The following is a 15,932-nucleotide window of genomic DNA, read 5'->3' as shown; positions in this document are numbered from 1 at the left end:
GAACTCGGGTGCGCATCCGTGAACCGTACCCGAGTCCACTTAAAAAGGGTGGTCTGGGCTATGGTTCAAGTGAACTCCGGTGCGGTTCGCTGCTGATGTGAACGCAGTCGTACAAAATCATGGAAGTGAACAGCTATTAAGGACGTATTATTTGATAAAAATGTGTGTTTGTGTGTGTTTCACTTACATTCCTGACAAGCGTGACTGACGCGCTGCAAGCAGAGAGCTGTATGTCTCATTTCTATTCACATTTAGCGTTCTTCAGAGCATTTGCAGTACATTCGTAAGACAGACGTTAAGTGCCGTTATCTACTGAAGCTTTGGAAACAAAACCAATGGTTCAAAAACATAAATATATAAAAATGAAGAGAGCAGCTATGCATTTTGCTGCCTTCTCCTGCGCCATCATTACTAAGCAACAGGGTAAACAACTGCTGGTTCGATGACACAAACGAATCGCGGTTCGGATCCAAATAAAATATATATGAACGCAGTCCAGCGGGGGCAGGGGGTTGGGGAGCAATCAAGGGACGGACCAGGCAATCGAATCAAGTGTGAAAGCAACCTTAGGCTCTAGAAAGAGGTGTCCCCTTGCAGCAAGTGTGTCATGCAGCAGGCTGGATCTCCCTGCACACATTCATCAGATTCTATGTCACACATGCTTCACAACCGGTCTAACAAAGAATGTTCTCATAAGCATTATTGAAATGCAGCATCTCGTTCCCTATTTTTCAGGGAACAGAGTTACAGTCAAGTAATCTGAGATGAACACAATTTATACTATGCTGAGATAAAAACTAGAGAATACAGACAATAAAAAGATGAATCACAGCATTTTTTAATTGAATCTATATAATAATAGGTGTGCACATTACTGTCCAACCACTGTAAATAACATATTTCAACCCAGCTGTGTAGTGAATTGTCTTCAATTAAAAAGATTTTGTGTAAAGACAAGCTTTAAAATGAACAGTCGCCAAACATCAAATGTGAGTAAAAATTAAAAGCATTAGCAAGGGAATCTCTCCAGAGTGACCAATCTACTTTGAGTGTAAACTAAACGAGCCAGTACACATTGGCATGCGATATTTGCATCTGACTGCTACGCCCTGCAGTGTGGGTATAAATAGGCAGCAGGTATAACACATAATCAGCTTTTCCAGTGGAAAGGAAGGCGTGGCAGTCAGATGCAAATATCGCATGCCAGTGTGCACTGGCTCGTTTAGTCTACAGTTGAAGTAGATTGGTCTCTCTGGCAAAATTCCCAGATTATTCCCTCCTTCAGGGAACAAGGGTTACATAAGTAACTATAGTACTGCAAGATATTGGAAAAAACTCACATTGCGATATTTAGTTTTTTTCTGCAATACATATTGCAATAGGGAAAAAACAAAATCAATGATTGGGGTGATTTTGTAGGTGAGTAAAGCATAGAATAATATAATAGAACAAAGATACAAATGAAATAAACAATGAGTTATATTTTTCAGGTAAGTCTAACGGTATTCAGGTACAGAAATTGAATAATCAATAACACTGCATGGTCTTCACTATAAATAAATCTGTGCTAAAGCTACAAAAGGGATTTTTCTCTATGTGTTTTGTTGTTTGATTAACATTCACAACACAGAAAGCAACAGGAACATTAAACTGCTGTGAATCAATATATTGTTACACATTAATTTTCTTTCTCAATTGTTTACCTTCACCTAAGCCATAAGCAAAAGTGTTTACAAGGATACTTGCATAGACATGTATTTTGACATAATTTCGCGCAAATGTCATTTCAGGCACAAATAGACACAGAAGTGAATGAAATTCAGTGTTCACATGCATCTGCGTGGCTCTCACCATGTCTACACCAGATGCGAGCAGCACGATGCGACGCGACAAAATACTATAGAACCCATTATAATCACTGATGCTGTCTGACTACACTTGATGCGGCGCGGTGCGGTACAACATATCCCCGACAATAAAGTGATACCTCGTTCTATTTATGATGTACTGACACAAGTATCAAATGATTTGCAAAGGTCGCTTTGTCCAGTGTAGACTGATATTAGCTATTGCGGTGCGGGGTGGCACAACATGACAGCTGTCGCGTCCGGTGTAGACATGGAGTCTGTGTGTGAGCAAAAAAAAATATCAATATAAATATAGCAATCACTATACTAAACATATACTAGACTATTGCAGAGGTGCACATTGCGAAATTGATGTTGAAACAATATATCGTGCTGCCCTAAGTAACCAATATGTTTCACGGCCATTAAAAATACGGAGTTCCTATTTACATTAAGTGTAAATACCCCGCTTTGTTGGCAGAGGCTATTCACACTAACTCCGCCCACCAACATGTGATTGGGGTAGTCAAGAATACAAAAGATGCTCAACAAACATCAGTTCCACTGGCGTCAATGGTGTTGTCATGCTTTTTGACATGAATGACCTGGGTTTGAATCCACCTTTTACCAAACTTTTTTTTTATTTTGAAATAATCAAAAAGTTGAAAGAAAGTATTGTAGGTGTAGGGAGGGCTTTATTGTCCCAATAAGATGGCATCCTTTTAATAATTTGAATTAAAATGATAATTTACACTCAATACTTGATTATTGCGTACTGTTTTATAATGTACTACAATACTTTAAGGCTTTAAGTATAACTCTTTTGAAGTAATGGTGCTTCATATAACATTATCTAGAGAAACACGTGTTAGTGATAAATCCCCTGCGATGTTTGTACTGACTACTGTATAAAGGCCACCAGGGCACCATACAGACTTTTTAAAAGAATTTGATGATTTTCTATCAGAGTTAGTGATGGCTGCAGATAAAGTCTTAATCATTGGTGATTTTAATATCCACGTTGATAATGAAAAAGATGGGGTTAGAAAACCTACTCATTGGACCTCGAAATCATACTCTAGATTTAATACCGTCACATGGAATTGATGTTAATGGTATTAAAATTCTGCAGCAAAGTGATGATAACTCAGATCATTATCTAGTCTTGTGTAAACTCCATATTGCTAAAACTGTAAATTCTACTCCTTGTTACAAGTATGGTAGAGCCATCACTTCTACCACAAAAGAGTGCTTTGTAAATAATCTTCTTGATTTATCTCAATTCATCAGCATATCTAACAGCACAGAAAAACTTGATGATGTAACAGAAACTATGGACTCTCTGTTTTCTAGCATTTTAGATACGGTTGCACCTTTACGCTTAAGGAAGTTTAAGGAAAAGAGTCCAACACCGTGGTATAATGAGCACACTCAGGCCCTAAAGAGAGCAGCCCAGAAAATAGAGCGCAGCTGGAGGAAAACAAAACTAGAGGTATTTCGTATTGCTTGGCGGGAAAGTACCCTATCCTACAGAAAAGCATTAAAAACTGCTAGATCTGATTACTTTTAATCTCTTTTAGAAGAAAACAAATATAACCCCCGGTATTTAGTCAATATAGAGGCTAAATTAACAAAAAATAAAGTATCAGCAGGTGTTGACATTTCCCAACAGCACAGGTATTTTACGTCCAAGATTGATACTATCAGAGACAAAATTGTAACCATGCAGCAGTCAGCTACAGTATCGCATCAGATAGTGCACTATAGATCCCCCGAGGAACAATTCCACTCATTCTCTACTATAGGAGAGGAAGAATTGTATAAACTTGTTAAATCATCTAAACCAACAACATGTATGTTAGACCCTATTCCATCTAAACTACTAAAAGAGGAGCTTCCAGAAGTCATAGATCCTCTTTTGGCTATTATTAATTTGTCATTGTCATTAGGATATGTTCCCAAAACCTTTCAGTTCACTGTTGCTCGAATGGATTTTCAAAAAATTAAGTCCCAAGACAGAAATTGATCACACAACACAACTCACACGGCTTAAAACATTAAACAGCATACGTAATCACAAATCTTTATAATCTTCCTCACTTCTTTTCTTTCTAGCAGCCCGAGCAATACCTCTAGACCAGGGTTCTCAAACTCAGTTCCTGGAGGGCCACAGCCCTGCAGAGTTTAGTTCCAACGCTGCTCCAACACACAAAACATGTAGTTTTAAAATAAGCCTGAAGGACTTGATTAGCTGGATCAAGTGTGTTTAATTAGGGTTGCATCTAAACTCTGCAGGGCTGTGGCCCTCCAGGAACTGAGTTTGACACCCCTGCTCGAGACCAATGAGAACATAAATATCGATAGAAACATAAAAGATCTTATCGTCTAAAATCCTGAGTTTCTCCAATCGACATCATGTGTCACTCTCTTCTCTCATTCACTCTATAAAGGCACAAGTAGTACCGCTCCATTAACGATATGCTGACTGTACTTAAGAAATATTAAAGTCTTATGGCCTAAAACCCTGTTTCTTGCGTCGACTTCCAAGATCATCGCTGGAAACGTTTAGGATTTTATGGCCTAAAATCCCCGTTTATCCAGACGATATCCTGCTTCTCTCGAGTCTCTGCCTGTGTCCCAATGTGCATACTATCCATCCTAAATTCTATGTGATAGTAGTAATTTTCAACACCATTTAGGGCAGATAGGATGGATTGTATGCACATTGGGACACAGGGTCTCTCTCGACTCCCTTTCAATCTTCGCACTCTTTTCTAAGTCCCGCCCATCTCCCTCCTGATTGGAGGAATGAACTTAGACGCTCTAATTTAACCAAGGTGATAACAGCAACACACGAACTTGCTGTTAAGCACATGTTTGACAAAGTGCATTACAACCAAACTACCTGTGTGAGCGAGTCTCTTAAAGAAACAACACATATTACAAAATACACATACCTGCACACTGGGTGTGCCTCATACGTCCTGAAAAGTGAAGCTGCGGGCTCTATGATCGCCCCCTGGTGGCTGGCTGCAGTACAGGTCATAAACCCCGCCCTCTCCATGTAAACGAATGGTACTTGAGTCAAAATAAAAAAAGAAATTACACTTCCAATACAATTTTTCTAAATATGCTTTTGAAACATGTAATTTAAGGTAGTTGTTACCACGCTGATATATGTTCAATTGCTCATTTTTGTGATAAGTTTGATTTTAGCTAATAATTTGATGATATAAAATGTCGTTATGGTTGATTGGGTCTGCGGGAGTTTGATACTGCTGCTCCACCTCACGACACTACTGCGAAGACTCTGGCTCCAAATGACGTCATTTACTCACGATGGCAGCGGCCATACTGAGATGCTTTGGCTTCACTTTTCTATAGTGGAAGGAAGCGGAGACGCGTCGTCCATCTTTTTTTCACAATCTATGCTGCACCCCCCCCAAAAAATAAAATAAAATAAATAAAATAACGCTGTCTGGTAGCAGGGTTACATATGTGTGGCTTCACACCAGTTTCTTGTTTACATCTTTTTGTGGGTGTGGGCCTGGTTGCATGAAACCCAATAAGTGGATTGACTTAAATGTGTCCCTGAGGGGGACAAACCCTTTATGCAAGGGATTTCTTTTAAGAGTGTTGCAACAAACTCCTTGACCTTACCTAAGTGTTTATACTAAGCATTTTGTGAAAATGTCTGCCAAAACATAACAATGTTGAAGCAGTTGCTATAGTGACGACACCTGCCACAATAAACACACAATAACAGACATAACACTGACTTTTAAACAAGTTTAACATTTACTAAACCAAGCAGTTTATAGAAATTATTAAAGGGGGTCTAATGGATGACAGAGTGTCCTAAAATTTAAGCACATGGGTTCAGCTCACTGACACAGAAGGATGCTCATAATCCTGCAGCACCACTCACAAAGTTTTCCATTTCATTATATTATTGAATCTAACGAATTCTAAACCAAACTAGACCAAGGACAAAGAAAGAAGACTGGAGAAAACACCCAAGTCTGCCACTATAATCAGTCACTTAGCTTCCAGGAAGCCTAAGTGCTGTTTTATTGAAAATAATAAAGTTTGAAGTCACCGTTATGGAGGTAAGCGCTTGCTTTAGTTGGGCTCTTGACCCTTGACTTTAATGATTCTCTGGCTACTATAACTGTGTGTTTCTGAAACACATTTGTTATAGCAAAAATTGTGAGAGAACAAACTGATCAGATGGTGATGGTTACTTATTGATGATTCAGTCATCATGTGCTGTCCTGATTCACTGATCTCATCCAGAGGCTGGTCTCTGAGAACATTATTTAGGTTTAATAATTTCACTTCATAGTAGCTCTAGAATTCCACTGCATGAAATATTGTCCTGCTTTAATATTTTGAATGTTAAGTCATTATGCAGAAATTATTTGGACAGGATCATGTAGACTCACACAGATATCAAGATTCAGCGTATGAAGCTCAACATTGGTGACAATCAACGAAAAGCTTGTTTTGTGATGTGACTTGATCTGAATATTTTGTTGACTGTCACCATTGTTGAGGTTCATACGCTGAATCTTGATATCTGTGTGAGACTACATGATCCCATCCAAATATTTTCTTTACAGTCAAGCATGGTAGTGGTAGCATCATGGTCTGGGGCAGCATGAGTGCTGCTGGTTCTGGGGAGCTGCGGTTCATTGAGGGAAACATGGATTCTAACATGTGCTGTGACATTCTGAAGCAGAACATGATGCCCTCCCTTCAGAAACTGGGCCAAACGGCAGCTTTCCAACATAATAATGACCCCAAACACACCACCAAGATAATAACTGCCTTGCTGATGAAGCTGAAGGTGAAGGTGAGGGAGTGGCCAAGTATGTCTCCAGACCTGAATCCTATTGAGCACATGTGGGGCATCCTCAAGCGGAAGGTGGAGAAGCACCATGTGTCTAACATCCAGCAGCTCTGTCATGTCATTGTGGAGGAGTGGAAGAGGATCCCAGAAACAGCCTGTGCAGGTCTGATGAATTCCATGCCCAGAAGGATTAAGGCAGTGCTAGATAACAATGGTGCCCCTACAAAATATTGACACAGTTTTGACATGTTCACTTAGGGTGCACTCATTTTTGTTGCCGGTACTTTTGGACAATAATGGCTGTATGTTGAGTTATTTTCAGAGGACAGTACATCTTCACTGCTATACAAGCTGCACATTGACTGCTCTAAAATATATCCAAGTTTCACTTGTGCCGTAATGTCCCTTGAGAAGATATACTAAATTGTTGCTGAAATTTGAGGGGTGTACTCACATTTGTGAGATATTGAATTTTAAAATCCCCTTTCTCAAATCAGGCTGTTCTGAGATTCCTGTCAGAATGACGTAGTTCTGTACAGACCGCTCCCACGAGAGTTGATTGACAAGACCGTCTTACCTTAGACCCGCCCTGAGTGAGCTGTCATCAGTCCGCCATTGTGTCAGTTCCGGTGCAGGGGAAGACAAGAATGTTTCAGATTAAGCAATTGAGGTGTTTAGTTGTTGGATGTAATAATGAATATAGCAGTCGTCAGTTACTCTCGAAATCTGAGCTGCTGAAGACAGAGGATTAACGTTACTTTCGCTTTGAAGTGAATGTGCCGATCCCCGATCTACATATGCGTCTATGTTCGTGCGAATCATTCGTGATCCAGCTTTATCTACAAAAGAAGTGAGTATAAGGGTTTTTATGAATCTTTGCAAATGCAAATCGCCTTTCCTAATAAAGTGCTAGTTAGCCAGTTCTGCGGCTGAAGTTTAGTATGCTCCATAGATATACGTAGATGCCTCATTATCAACTGTTTCTATGGGCCACAATGCGTAAGCCACCCGCCATTTTTGGAACAGTCTGTGAATCTTTGAGCGCATTGACTGTGTGCATCTAAAACAGCAAGATATACGTTTGTATATCTTTGAATATTGATTGATTATTATGGTGAATGCAAGATGGCTGTCAACGTATCTGGAGCGGTTGAATAGGGAATCTACACATATCTATGGTCTGCTCGTCACTCCACGGAAGAGATGGGCAGAGTCAGCAGAGCTCACTAGGATTTAAAGCAACATGGACTAGATCAACGTGCTGAAGACAAGCTGATTTGTACAGGGTAAAGGAGGTGTTTTTTACACTACCATTGAGAAATTTTAATCAAAGTACGTTATAGTCGTGGGAAGTCGTGGCCTAATGGTTAGAGTGTCGGACTCGTAATCCAAAGGTTGCAGGTTCGAGTCTCGGGCCGGCAGGGATTGTAGGTGGGGGGAGTGAATGTCCAGCGCTCTCTCCACCCTCAATACCACGACTGAACCCCCAACTGCTCCCCGGGCGCCGCAGCATAAATGGCTGCCCACTGCTCCGGGTGTGTGTGTGTTCACTGCTGTGTGTGTGCACGTTGGATGGTGCTAAAAGCAGAGAACTTGATTGACCATGTCTCACATTGGCATGTAGGGTCTTGCCCAGGTGTAAACAGGTATGAATTAGTACATCTAATTGCATGCAGCTTGCTCTCAAATGAGAGGTAATTCCTTTTGTGCTGAGGTGGATAAAATCTCACTGCACAAAGCCTACTACTTCAGTGCCCTCAAGAATTCTGTGGTGTACGAACCTTCTCTCCAAGAAAAGAAAATGCAGAGAAGACTCACCACTCGGCAGGCCTTGGAAATGATCCTGAGTGAAGTAAACCCTTGTGACTCAGATGGAGAAGACATAGAACTTCAGCCGGATTCGGACTCAGAGCTGTCTGATCTGTCTTCAGGTTAAGTTTCATTTCATATTATTTCCTATTTCATTTCAAACCAGTAAGTGGAAAACACCAAAAAAGCAGAGTGGAGTGACATAAATATTTACTCTGCCTTTTTTGTATTGTCCACTTTTTTGTTTGTACTACTTAGCAGACATTCACTGCCATCTGAAGTGCAAAACATTATTAGTTGTTTCTTTGCTTTAGTTGTATCTTTTTATTTAGGAAGATATTTCAGACATTATTCCGATACAGAGAAGGAGATACTGGAATTATTATTAGTATCTATGCATGCATTTGTGATATCATTTGACTTTTCCATTGCTCACAATTTGAATTTGTTCACACTGCAGATGAGGAGACTGCTCCTCAACCAAAAAAGAGAGCCCGTTTGGGGACTGACCTGACAGAGACAGCGAAAGATGGCACAGTGTGGCGTGAAGAACAGGTGGGGACGCGTCTCCCTTTCACCCCAATCAAAGCGTACGCTGCAGATGGAGAGCCAACGGCTAAGGCCAGGAAAAGTATCTCGAGTCGCCTTCAGAGCTTCCTGTGTTTCATCACTCTTGACATGCTTCATAGCATTCAAGAATGGACTATTCAACATGCACAGGAAACGGAGCATGTTCATTGGTTCATGGCCCTCCCTGAACTAATGGCATTTATTGCAATTGTCATCTTGCGGGGGCTTACCAAGGTTCCATCACTACGTGACTGCTGGTCAGCAAACCTGGGAAACCCACATATCATTGGAACAATGCCGCGAAACCGCTTCCAAGACATCATGCGACACCTACGCTTTGATGACAGGTCCACACGGAGTGATCGAGCAAAGACTGATAAGTTTGCTGCAATTTCCAGTGTGTGGGGATCATTTGTCACCAATTGCATCACGTCCTACAACCCTGGTCTACATATCACCGTTGATGAACAGCTTTTCCCGTCAAAGACTCGCTGCTGTTTCCTGCAGTATATTGCAACTAAACCTGACAAGTTTGGGATCAAATTTTGGGTGGCTTGCGACCTAAAATCCAAGTACATTTGTAATGTCCTCCCATATCTTGGCAAGGACCCTAGTCGTCCCAGTGGAGAGAGACTGTCTGAAAATGTAGTGATGAGGCTGATGGAACCATTCCTAGACAAGGGCAGAAATGTTACCACGGACAATTTCTTCACATCGCTGTCACTTGCGCATAAACTTCTTAGCCGGAAAACCACCATCCTCGGCACAGGTCAACAAGATTCGCCGGGAAATCCCTCAATCCGCTAGACACACAGATCGCAATGAATTCACCACTCGGGTATGTTGCAGGTCTTTTGTTGTTCTATGTTTATGTGTTTCTAATTTTTAGAATCAACACCGCCAAGTGTGTCATTGTGTCATTGTGTGTAAAAGTGCTATGAAAATAACAATTTATCTTATTTATTAGGTGTTTTCAACCACTGCTGCTACGCTGACGGCGTATGCGCCCAAACGGAAGAAGACCGTCTACATTCTTAGCAGCATGCACAGCGTGATTCAGACTGATAATACCACCAAAAGGAAGCCAAACACTGTCACCCTTTACAACACCACAAAGTGCGGCGTGGATGTGATGGACCAGATGGTGCGGGAGTACACCGTCCGCACAGGGACACGGCGCTGGCCAGTTGCTGTGTTCTATAACATGATTGACATGGCAGCACTGAATGCACATGTGCTGTATCAAGCATGCACCGGAAGGCAGGAAAGACGGGCGGACTTCCTGGTGGAGCTTGCAAGAGAGTTGGCTAACTCTCATATGTGTGCGACGAAGGCAAGAAAAGAACAATTGCTTCGGACACAACCCTCCACACCTAGCCCTGGAAAAAGAGCCATGTGTCAGGTCAAACACCAATGCAAGAACAATCATGCCACTGTGCGATGTGTTCACTGCTACAGATACACATGTGGTAAATGCAGACGGGAGATACCATGGCAGTGCCAGGATTGTGAGTGATTGCTGGAATGTACTCACTCACTTTTTAATATTATTTGTAAATATGTGTACAAATGGTTGGTTTCTTTTTTATTTTATTTTGTACTGTTTTTATCAATAAATCTCAGCAACAAAGGAAAAAAAAACATGTGTGTTGATTTCTCCCTAAGATGGCAAAGTGAAACACAAGTTTCCTTGAAGTGGCTCAGCATGGCCCCACATTGTTTACATAACAAAAGCAACTGTTCACAGCTGATTAAGGATATTAGCCTAAAGCCTTCCAGCCCATCGGCTGTCCTGCGGGTTTTATAGGTAGAAAAGCCAAATGGCTGCTCTCTGGGACTTCTAGTGTTAAATGCAGAGCACGAATTCTGAGTATGGGTCACCATACTTGGCTGTATGTCACTTCACTTCACTTATAGACTTTTCATTAAGACCCTAAAGAATCATATCAACTTGTGTAAAATGGGCATCTGATGACCCCTTTAAGAATCGATATTGTTTCGTAAAAATGAGAATCGATTAAATTCGAGATATCTATATTTTTTACCCAGACCAAGTTACCTTGAGAAATGGGTAGATTGGTTATGAAGTCAATGGATATGTGGGACAAAGGTCGTTGGGCTGTAGGAAGAGGCTGAAGAAGTCCCGCTGGGGTTGTCCAGATGATTTTGAGGTGGCACAACTGACAGTTTCTATTTACAAACTGTAATGTGTCCGCATTCATGGAGTCCCACCAAAATTGGTTCTGTAGCAGTTGAAGGGTGGCAGAAATACCAGGGTGTCTGGAGCTAAGGGATGAATGAACCCAGTATAGAACCCTCTGTCAGAAACTGGACGGCACAAGCGGCCCAACGGTTGAGGATGTTGCGGAAGATGTTGTTGATGAATTCCTGGAACACAGACGGACTATTAGCCAAACCAAAGGGCATAAAAAGATATTCATGCCCATTGTTTGTGGAGAAGGCATGCAATCTCTGTGAGGAATGCTGAGACACATTAGCGTGAGCTTTATTTTAACAAACGGGCAGTCAGACAGACGGTAGGCAACAGAGAGGCAGAACAATAATGCATGAATAATACGATTAACTGTTGTCATGAACCAGGCAGAAGTCTGGGCAGGTAGCAGACAAACACCATTTCAGGAAAACAAAGCAAGGTCAAAAGGCAGGCAGCAAACAATCAGAGAAACAGAGTAGCAGTCCAAAACAGGCAAACAGGGCAATCCAGACAAAGAGTACAACGCTCAGAAATGTCGCCATGGCAAACAAGACTTCACAAAGAGCATCAGTCAGTCCAGAACTTATATACTCTCTAAAATTTTCTACAGGTGCCAGGTATTAGCAGTGGCATTGTGGGAAATGTAGTGTCAAGTTGAGTCAAAATTCAAGAGAGGGAGCCCTCTGGTGGTCGTCCAGAGGAGCCTCAATGTCCGTATCCGTATCTCAATGTCCAATGTCCGTATTATGCATGTTTGAGTGAATGAATGAATGAATAAATAGTCATTTATCATCTTGTTGAGTATCATACGTATAAACAATCATTTATGTCTTAGTATTTGTGATACTGCTTGTAATTTGTTTATTTGTTCTTATGTGAATATTTTTTAATTCATTCTTCTGTTTCTAGTCTATAATTTAAAGGCGCAGTCTCTGAAAGACAACATGTTTTATAATTAACATTTAGCAGATGTTTTCCAGTTAGGAGAATGTTTGAGAGAAGAATTATGTGTGGAGAATTATATTTTTCACAAATATTGTGTACTTTGTCTTTTTTTCTCAGCACTAGCTTGTTTTTAATGAAAATGTTGGTTCATATCCTTTAATAACAAAACACATCTGAGTAGATATCCTAATGTTACAATAATGTGAATTAGTTTATTTTTGAGATTGGTTTTAAATATAATGCAGGTTAATATTGAACCACAAAGGGCTTTTATTTTGAACAGTAGCCTCACTGCAAGCTGGATTTGTTAAGGAAATGGGTGTAATCACAAATTCTTGTAAATGGAAATTTTTATCAAATTCTTACTAGTAAGAATTTAATCAGAGAGCTCTCTAATCCAGTTCTTACAAGTAAGTATTAAAGAGCTATGTCATTAAATTCTTCTTAATAAGAATGCAATTGCAGAGTTCTCCAATACAATTACTACAATTACTAGAAAGCTTGAAATCATGTTATGATTTAAATAGTGTTTTATTACATTTTTGTATTAATCATTTAATAATATAAAAATTTCAACTGAGCAAATTCATGAGTTGCAACTGAGATTTCTTATTCTCTCAATTTAAATGTGGTATTACAGCTGCATGCTCCAACTCCTAATTAGCCATTTTTTTTGTAAGTAACTTAAACTAAAAAATTTTATGAATGAGAAACAACTTGTGTTTTATTCGTACTAGTGTTATTAATATGTAAAGTTACCATGATAATAAAAGGGATTGTCAGAAGAGCCTGTCAAGTTAACCACCACCACTAGATGGGAGCAAATATGAACCTTTATGCCTCAACTACCTAACACTTTTGACCATGCAGTTCCTCAAACTAACATGCAATTCCTCACCTTACACAAGCCAATGTAATGTTTATTAAATGTTCATTTATTTATAATGTATATAAACCATTTTTAAAAAAGTATTTTAGTGCACTTCATTCATTCATTCAATCAAAGAAAGTCTGGTGTTTGTACACTGTTCATATTCAGAGTTTGAAATTAACTTTTCCACTCACCAGCTAATTTGGCCCGTCATTTTTTAAAGTTATAAAGTTTTAAAGCCACTCAGAATTTCTACTAGCCAAATCAGAAGAAATAAACCAGATTATCAAAGTCACAACACAAACTTAATTATGCAGTTATATTAAAATCAGATTCTAAAAAATGAAAAAGTAGTGCCATAAACTGAAACACTGTACCTAATGCTTTGAAGAGATCATGGCTCTGGCGACAGTATCAGGCTTATACTGATCAAAATAATATTATTTCAGTTTGGCAGATGGTTATTTATGAAACCAGCTGAATTATAGTCCAATGTAATACTCATGTATTCTCTCTGAGCTGCTGCAGATATAATGTGCTAGTGAAGAGTTAAATGTGCAACATACACTCACCTAAAGGATTATTAGGAACACCTGTTCAATTTCTCATTAATGCAATTATCTAATCAACCAATCACATGGCAGTTGCTTCAATGCATTTAGGGGTGTGGTCCTGGTCAAGACAATCTCCTGAACTCCAAACTGAATGTCAGAATGGGAAAGAAAGGTGATTTAAGCAATTTTGAGCGTGGCATGGTTGTTGGTGCCAGACGGGCCGGTCTGAGTATTTCACAATCTGCTCAGTTACTGGGATTTTCACGCACAACCATTTCTAGGGTTTAGAAAGAATGGTGTGAAAAGGGAAAAACATCCAGTATGCGGCAGTCCTGTGGGCGAAAATGCCTTGTTGATGCTAGAGGTCAGAGGAGAATGGGCCGAGTGATTCAAGCTGATAGAAGAGCAACTTTGACTGAAATAACCACTCGTTACAACCGAGGTATGCAGCAAAGCATTTGTGAAGCCACAACACGCACAACCTTGAGGCGGATGGGCTACAACAGCAGAAGACCCCACCGGGTACCACTCATCTCCACTACAAATAGGAAAAAGAGGCTACAATTTGCACGAGTTGCAAATGTTGCCTGGTCTGATGAGTCTCGATTTCTGTTGAGACATTCAGATGGTAGAGTCAGAATTTGGCGTAAACAGAATGAGAACATGGATCCATCATGCCTTGTTACCACTGTGCAGGCTGGTGGTGGTGGTGTAATGGTGTGGGGGATGTTTTCTTGGCATACTTTAGGCCCCTTAGTGCCAATTGGGCATCGTTTAAATGCCACGGCCTACCTGAGCATTGTTTCTGACCATGTCCATCCCTTTATGACCACCATGTACCCATCCTCTGATGGCTACTTCCAGCAGGATAATGCACCATGTCACAAAGCTCGAATCATTTCAAATTGGTTTCTTGAACATGACAATGAGTTCACTGTACTAAAATGGCCCCCACAGTCACCAGATCTCAACCCAATAGAGCATCTTTGGGATGTGGTGGAACGGGAGCTTCGTGCCCTGGATGTGCATCCCACAAATCTCCATCAACTGCAAGATGCTATCCTATCAATATGGGCCAACATTTCTAAAGAATGCTTTCAGCACCTTGTTGAATCAATGCCACGTAGAATTAAGGCAGTTCTGAAGGCGAAAGGGGGTCAAACACAGTATTAGTATGGTGTTCCTAATAATCCTTTAGGTGAGTGTATTATACTTCATAAACTGACACCAATCGAAGCAAATACACTGTGTGTTGTTAACATAAGGCAACACAGTAAACACAGCTATGTTGTGTGATAACACTGTGTGAATGTATTGTCTGTAAATCCACGCTCAATTGAAGCAGTATCACTAAACATATTTAAGGGATGTTGTCAGAATGGCCTTAATGACTTAATTGTTTTCCAGTGTAGATGAATAAGAGGTAAAGCCTACAGAATGAATGAGGTGTGTTTCTCTAGCCCAGTACGAGTCCTCCGGCTAATTAACTAGTAATTAAATGCTATTTAATGTTTTCACGGATGGTTATAGACATTGTATCTAACCTCTTGTAAATACCACTCAGTTCCTATTCATAGAACATCTGCCACTTTCTGTAAATGCTGTGTGTTTCTGTCTAATGAACATACTGTCTGACTGATAATTCATTCCACTCCCAGCCGTGACACAATGAAAGCAGCGTTTATGTAAGAATGGTGTGTTCTGTACAATGACACATTAGGAGGAGTGTAACTTTTATGGGTAGCAAAGAATTTCCAGCTTGAGGTCTTTTCACACCAAACGTGAATGTTCATGGTGAAGAAGTTTTTGAATAGAATTCCTAAGGAGCTATTCACACCTGATGCAAACCTTTCTGCTTGTCCTGCAATGACATGCTCCAGCAAATAAGACTTGAGCTTTAGATCATGTATTTGACACTGATGCAGATACACAAATTCAACACCATAAAGTGCTAAGGGACTGATGACGCCACTGAAGACTCATATGAGCACAAGACTGAAAATTCATCAAAATAAAACATTTAACCTGCTATCACTCTTGGAGCTTTTTTTTGCCTACAAACTTCAAGACTGTAAACATTTTTAGGACACTGCATACGTCAAGATCTGTGGCACCTTTTTTAAAAAACAAATTCAACATATAAGATATAAAAATATACAATCTACTCCATTTTCCTGCAGTGCGGCAGATTTACAGCTTTAAAGTTAGTGTTCTTATAACACTCACTCAAGTCATGCCATGCATGTCATACTGTTGTTTTTTCTTTACT

Source organism: Barbus barbus (assembly GCF_936440315.1).
Source record: "Barbus barbus genome assembly, chromosome: 20".
Taxonomy (NCBI): Eukaryota; Metazoa; Chordata; class Actinopteri; order Cypriniformes; family Cyprinidae; genus Barbus; species Barbus barbus.
This window is presented reverse-complemented; position numbering follows the sequence as displayed.